This window comes from Ixodes scapularis, unplaced genomic scaffold (assembly GCF_016920785.2).
Source record: "Ixodes scapularis isolate PalLabHiFi unplaced genomic scaffold, ASM1692078v2 PGA_scaffold5__190_contigs__length_132052651, whole genome shotgun sequence".
In the NCBI taxonomy this organism is placed as follows: Eukaryota; Metazoa; Arthropoda; class Arachnida; order Ixodida; family Ixodidae; genus Ixodes; species Ixodes scapularis.
In genome coordinates, this window is record NW_024609880.1 from 115102463 (window position 1) to 115110093 (window position 7631).

General features: G+C 46.4%; 1 pseudogene; it reads left to right on the forward strand.

The window, feature by feature from the left end:
• Positions 1 to 1797: 1797 nt before the first annotated feature.
• LOC115318992 lies at positions 1798 to 2773 on the forward strand (annotated as a pseudogene).
• Positions 2774 to 7631: the final 4858 nt, after the last annotated feature.

The following is a 7631-nucleotide window of genomic DNA, read 5'->3' on the forward strand; positions in this document are numbered from 1 at the left end:
AGACCATTGGTTTTAATTAGAAACTTGCTAAGCATAATTGAAAAAACACTATACCAACTCTTTTTGTGACGATATAAGACAAGACCAGCATATTGCGGCGTTCTGAAAAAATTCTCAATTTGGTCGCGTTTTTAGACTTCGGTTTCTTATCGGATCGCATCTTTGCGCCCGCGATCCTGCTGCACGGTGGCCGCAGTGCGAAGTCACGGCCTCGCCTCCTTCGTAGGATGGAGGGAAGCAAAGTGTACGCATGTTGCGCTTCTAAACCCCTGGGGAACAGGACCGTGGGCGCAGAGATGCGCTCTGATTAAAAACCGAAACCTAGAAACGCGCCCAAATGAAGCGTTTTCACCGAACGCGTAAAATGCTACTCCTGCGTTATATCCTTCTAAAAAAAGTTGATTTAGTGATTTTCGATGACTCTCACCAAGTTTCTAATTGAAACCATGTATTCATTTTTACAAATTAGAAAGTTAATAAACAAATTGTATTTAATTATTCCACTGATTGTTACGGTTAGGCCCCTATACTACGTCTCCCTGGCCGTAAAGCTCGCCTGAACAAACCGTATATGTGTATCTTTCATGACCTTTTTAAACAAATATGTAAATCTTGAAAAGTTCGCCCTGTATACCAGCGAAAAGGCGATACCAGCATGGTGGAGCCACGTGGGCAAAATCACCCACATGGCTCCACCATGTTAATTCGCCTTTTCGGTGGTGTAGGACGTCTCAAATTACGTTATGTTTGTATAACTCCGTCCGCCTTCATGGTTCCATGCCCCTACATGGTTCCGTCATTATTCACTACGCTGGTATAGGATGTCCCATAATACGATACGCTTGCATGGTTCCGTCCGCCTGTCCCATTTCGCCTTAATCCACTAAGCCGGAGCCGCTTTTCGCTGCTATAAAATGTCCCATATTACGGCACGCTAGTACGAGGCTTTTCCAATCATCGTTCCATCATCAAGACTGTCGAACAGAAAAACGTCTAATTAGACCACAAAGTAGGCTGTGAGGGAGTGTTTTATAAACAGCCATTAATTAAACTAGAGGATAATCAATGTGCGATCGAAAAGCCTATATCTATATATTCTTTGTTACGAGCCTCAAAGTTGCGGACGCTGCGACTGTAAACTAAATTGCCTTGGTGAATAATCAGACACTAGTTATATGGTTTAGTTTCAACATAAAAGATCACTAGCACGCTATATCTACTAAAACATTTTCTTATACCTAGCCCGTGTAAGCTAAGGACCCCTATAAAAATTATTTTTGACTTTTTATTGAAAACGTGTTGACTTCTTGTTCCCTCTGATTACTTTCTTTTGACTTTGACTTTCTGTAGACCATGTCAACAGAAAGTTTGTTGACTTTGTGTTGAAACGTTTCTGGTGATTTTCTTTAGCCTGAGTCAAAAGAAAAGCTGTTGACTTTCTATGAACTTTATGTTGACTTTTTTCTGCTGACTCATCTGAACTTCGTAAAAAGACCCTACGTGTCCGTTACAACGTTTATACATCGAAAATGTCAGTCAGTACTCTTTCTAAAACAATCGACGCCCTTCCAGGAACCGAGACCGTCCTCCGTAAAGACCAATTAAACTGAATGACGCAGGTATTGTTTTATTGCTCAGTCACTACCGGGTGTTTCTATTTTAATTTGCACTTCCATTGTGTTTCATTTTATATTGCTTCTGCCTGATACTTCTACAAAAATACGGACCCATTCGTCTATTCGCCACATCTCGGTCATCATGCGCCTCGCGGAAGCGGAGATCCAAAACCCCGACGAAATGGCTAGATCCCAGGGGAGTCCCCTGTGCGGTCACGTGGCCGTGGTGACCGGAGGCGGAGGCGTTATTGGCGAAGCGATTTGCCATGCATTAGCCGAGAAAGGAACTCAGGTGATTGTCGCTGATATCAATATGGCTGCTGCCCAGGCCGTGGTGAACGGTCTTCCAGGTTTCTTGTTCTACCTCCAGCGCTGAAAAATAGTAACGTGTAAACAATGTTGCCCACCGTATGCTTCAGCGAAGCGACAGAAGTAATTATATAAAGTTGCGATCTACCAACAGGCATTCTAAATCCTCTTTTTGTTTTTATATTGCCCATAATATTTCTTTTGTCTACTTCCAATTAGCTTAAGCAGTCTCTTTTACAGGGTTAAGTTCCAATAGCTCCAGTTTGGAAGGTCCATACTTGTATGGAGAACTGCGTTTATAAACAAGCCTTTTGGGAGGGTTTCTATTACAAAATAATTGAAGCAAACTTTATCTTCATCGATATGGTTTTGTGCTTACTATTCCAATTTTAGTCAGGTATAAAAAGAACTACAAGATTGAACAACACACTTTTTTGTGCCCTTATTACCTTCTCCAAGTTAGTGAAAAAGCTCAGACAACTTAGGGATGTTAGCCAATTTGAAAATATGTTTTGTTTTCGAGCTGTTTCAACCAGTTTCTTCTAGTCACTGGCAGCGTTATACAAACCAAACTGTGGATTATTTTCAGCGGTGCGCGATCATCAGAAACACGTCGCTCGACGCACGTGGATGTTGTGGACTCGTCGTCGGTGCGGTTGATATTTGCCGCCATCCAAGAAGTTTACGGCAAGGCTGCTAGCATTCTGGTGAACTGCGCTGGTACCGGAGCAATATTCACTACGATTACCGATACAAGCGAATATACGTTTGATCGAACCGTCAGTGTTAACCTGAAGGTAATCAATGCCAGAGCGTTGTACATACAATCTTAGCGGTCATACGTATGAGTTATTAGAAAGTTTTCGTAGATCGTTTTCACCATCGTACAGCGTTCTACGTAACCTTCTACAGCATTGGGAACCCGACAGACAAGGGTAGTAGCATCCTCGTTTGAAGAACGGCGGAAATGATCATAGAAAAGTACAAAAACTCCAATATATTTGCTAGAGCGCTGCATTTGGCAATCGTACGTAAATAACATAATATAAATGAATACATTCAATTGGTGCTACGCACCAGTATGGGCGTTTTGAAGTAGCGGTGCATGGGCGTCGCTATAAAGTTTTTGTTTCCTCTTATTCCGCTCACTCTTATCCCAGCTTCATCCTTACTATAGCAGGTCGGATTATAGCGATTTTAAACTCGATTGTGTCCCTCTCCCCAGTATTGGCCTTTGTGGAGGCTTGTCAACACCCGTTTCAGTGGCGCGGTACCTCGGTAAGACAAGACAAGGACAGCAAAGGCGGCTTTAGTCTGACGCATGTTTAAAACGTCCATAGATTCTGTTACCGCCTCGGAGGCACGAACGCTCGCGAAGACAAGGGCACCAGCTAATGTGACGCGTTCGCGCTTCTAGCCTCCGTCGTAGTTCACCTTGTGGGGGGGCGGAGTATGAACCTTTCCAATGTTTACAAAATCACAGTATAGCTACAGTGTACTAGAATGCTTGGGCAGTGTTGGGACCGGAGCGGCTCGCCTGAGACGCGTGTTATCGCTCGCGACAGGTGTCGACACCGGCACGTTACCCAGAAGGTGTGCGCGTGCGCGGCTGCAGGCACGAAAATAGGAATTTTTCGGGCCGCTTTGATAGAGTGCACATTAGATTTCTGATACAGCTAGGACCTGCCGGTGGTCGTACCGCGGCACCAATAACTTAGCGGCACGACGTTTCGTAACATGATGCTTCATTGTATTGGATGGTACAAGCTAAATTACTCTGCCTTCACATAAGAACATTTGCGACCTTAAAGAAGCGCATTGCAAGTTGTTTCTGCGTAGAATTTGCTGCGTCTTTCGATCCGTTAGATGGTGAGCATTTTAAATGAGATGCCCACTTCCTTGGTTGCAAAATGCCAAACATTCGATATTTGGTGGGGATATCTAAACCTCGAAAGCAGTTCTTTTTGCTAGTTTATTTCACGGTGGAACGAAAAGGCACATACTGAAGCCAGAGATTGTTTTAGTATGTTTTTAAGTACAGCAAGTTAACTTCTCTGTCCTCTTTTCTGCCCGTCTTCTTCTTCTTGACCTTACACAGCTCTCTTCACTGGTTACTAAGTTTTGTGTTCATTTATGCGACAAACCACTGAAGCGACGGTCCCAAAGAGATAAGAATCTTGTATTTCTTCAGGGCTGCCATGACCATCCGAGAACCACCCAACGTTCACTTGTAAGAAATGGTTTAAAATCCGTGACAATTTTTATCACGCGTTTTTATCAACTTAAGCCCGAAAACGGAGACAACGTGGGCCGAAAACTTAATGCTTCATAAGATTGAAAGAAGAAAACGAGCAACTATTTCACATCATTTAGACCAGGAAACAACAGCACACGTAAATAAAGCAAAATAAAAGTTGTAATAGTTTACAGCACGACATTGAAATACATGGTTACAATGTGCAGTGCATACATGGCCCTGAAGGTATATTTGGCATACCACATAAGGCAAGTTGTCGAAACAAATGAACACCGCCCTTTCGATGCTGATCGTGTTAGACTTCGGCACAAGAACAGTCTCCAAATAAGCAACACCGTCGAAGTTGCTGAACTTGTGAACAGCCCAGTTGGGAGTTGGCATATTCAGAAAGGCTAGTGCGTCGCGATCGATGCCTTGTGGGATCACGGCAAGAGCTTCGCTGTTCACCACTGGTGACAACGGGTCAGTTGCCCGAGCGAGCCCCGAACACTTTGCAAGCCTTGGGCTAGGTAAGCTTGCCTTCCGCTTCCTTTCCTCTCGTCCTGCGGGAGGGTCACCCCACAGGTTCTGAGGTGCACTTGACAGCAGAGTCGGCCCCGCGTCTGGCGTAAGCGCGGGGTGCCCACAAGGAATCCTCACTTCCTTTCCGCCGATTATGTGGACGTCGTCTCGAAGGACGAAGCGGTGCTTGAAGTGCAGCTCGAAGACAGCGCTTGTTTCTTCAAGACGCTTGCACGATCGTTGCAGATACTTCTTACAAAGATCTCTTGTGGCACTGTCCTTTGGAACGCCGAAAAGGGTCGCCATTTTCACGCCTTTCATTAGGATGTAGCCCGTTTGGCAACAAGGTGCGCAGCAAGAGTTCTGTCGCCGTTTCGCCGACGACATTTCGGCGCTACCCTTACGTGTTCACCATCCGCAAAATCAGAACACACAAGATTAAAAACATATTTCGATCGAGCACACGGAACTATGAAATCGTGGTCGGCTTACGAACGTGCGCACCGCTCAAATTGAAAAAAAAAAAAAAAAAAAAAAAAAAAAAAAAAAAAAAACAATAGCGTTCTCAACTTGAAACGGATTTTCCGGGTAACTCGACTACACAGCCGCCACAAAATATCAACTTTTCAACGGGCTCTCCGCCGCACCGACAAGGACTTCCCTAGGTACCCTCCCTGCATGAGCCTCGGTTTCCGCGGTTTCCGCTGTTTCCCTAACCGTTAAAGTCGACATATAGTTCCGTGTAGTCCGCGTGATTCAGCGCGAGTTCCGCAATCCGGAGACGGTCATCTTAGCCCACTGTACGAAGCACTGCTGGCGCCACTCCGGAACTTCGCTGCTTCTAGCGGCTGCGTTCGCTCGTTTCATAAAATTAGTGGTGAAAACGCGAATGCAACCGAAGTGTTCTGCACGTTTGTACTGGGAGACGGAATTACAGGCAGCCTTCGCTGTCGCTGAGGCTCAATCAACTCAACATCATTCATTAAACAACTTGCGCGACGTGCTCGAAAAACGTAGCCGAAAGAAGATGAAGCCGGAGGGCTGAAGCTTTCTCCCGTCTGCCTGGAGAATGAGAAAAACGTCTCGTTGTACCCTTTTCCCATGTCCGCTGGGGGGCGCGTCAGTAGAAGGAAGGAAAACACGCCGTTGCTACGTTTTTCCTCCTTTTTAATCCGAAAGCATTATCTGTCCCATAGAGCGAGCCGACGTCATCGGTTTCTAACGGCCCCTGAAATCCCTTCTCCAAGTGCAGTCAGCTCCCAGCTATGAAACCACGCGAAAAGCCTGACAACAGCACCTAGTTTCCCTGCTTCGGTCCCATTGGCTAGCCCGCGTCGACGAGGCTCCCATTGGCCGGTGCGCGTCAGTTTCAGGGACCGCTCACCCCATGGCGCTGCGTGTCCGTCAGCGCGCCGTTAACACGGAGCGTCCAAAATGAACGAGCGCTGACCGGCGAAGAAAAGTATGCAGCAGACGAAATAAGGGAGCGGACGAGCGGCGTGCAAGCTTTCGCATTCACAACTCATAAGAAGTGCCTAGGTGTACCTCGAGCCTTTTTGGAGCGCAGCTCTTAGGCACCCGTTTCCGGCTTGAGTGGCGTCGCCGTCGCCGTCGCCGTTGGCGTAACCGCGCGGTTCATTATGGGTAAAGTTCCTCACCAAATTTAGCGGAAAATTTTCCCCACTAAATTCAGCTTAAAAAATTCTTCGCTAAATTTATGGAAAAAAATTAGTGAAAATTATTCCCGCTAAGTTTAGCGGAAAAATTTCCGCGCTAAATTTAGCTGAAAACATTTCCACGCCAAATTTAGCCGAACTTTTTTCTCACCATATTTAGCGGAAAAAATTCCCCGCTAAATGTAGAGGAAAACATTTCCCCGCTAAATTTAGCGGAAAATGTTCCCCTAAATGGGAGGCGAGCAGAAGAGGAGCCTCCTCTCCGTACCTTCCAGTCCTCCTCCTCAAGAGCTGCGCTCTAATTCGGCGTTAGAGGGAGTTGCAAACGGCTCTCATTTTTTCTTATGGCGAATTCGGGTGGTCAATCGCCGGCGAGAACGAGCCGGCGGAACCGGCAACCAGAAACGCGCCGGCGGCACGCCACGTTACCCTCACCACCCGAACACGGAACGCCAGACGGTGGCAGTTTACTTCGCCTCTTGCTCGCGCGACACCACTAGCGAGAGCCTGTCGCCGCCGTCAACCATGTCCCAACGACTAGGATTGACTCTTGTAGCGACTGCTAAAGTGACATCGGATCAGTTTCGTTCTTTCGTTAATTTTTTCTCACTGACCTTCTCTCTCATTTCGGAAGTGACGACACCGGATACAGTCAGGTGCCTGCCTACTCGCCCGGCCGTTCGGAGCTCGGGCGGAAAAAGCGCCAGAAAGTTGCCGGTGCTTGCCGGAGAACCACCACACGAACGGTGCGCGCCGGCCGGAAACTGACCACGCGAACACCATTGCCGGTTTTTCGGCAAAATAAGTTACCGACGATTGACCACCCGAATTCGCCATTAGTGTGCATGCCTTCGACAACTCGGTTGAGGCTCTTATCAACGTTTACTTTCATACTATTCCACTGAATGGAACGACCATAACTTATTCCAGATGGATGTTAAAGCGAAATTAAGAATTCTTGATTGCTCAATGATACGCGGTTAGCAATTTCTTCCAGCTGTGAACTTAAAGGGGCCCTGCAAGCACGTTTTTATTAATTTTCAATTTGTACCAAACCTGAGCGCACTGAACGTAGTAACTTAGTGTAACTTTTATTTTCTTGAAATTCGCTTTATTTTAAAAGTTATAGGCAAATCAAAATTACAAAAACAAGCAAAAAATAACCTCCCTCATGATGTCCTTGGTTGCTTGAGCGGCCGTGAACTAGAGGAGGGGTAGTGAGCTCACCGCGAGCGCTCACGGCTACCGCACTCCGTGTCAACGGCGCGAGAG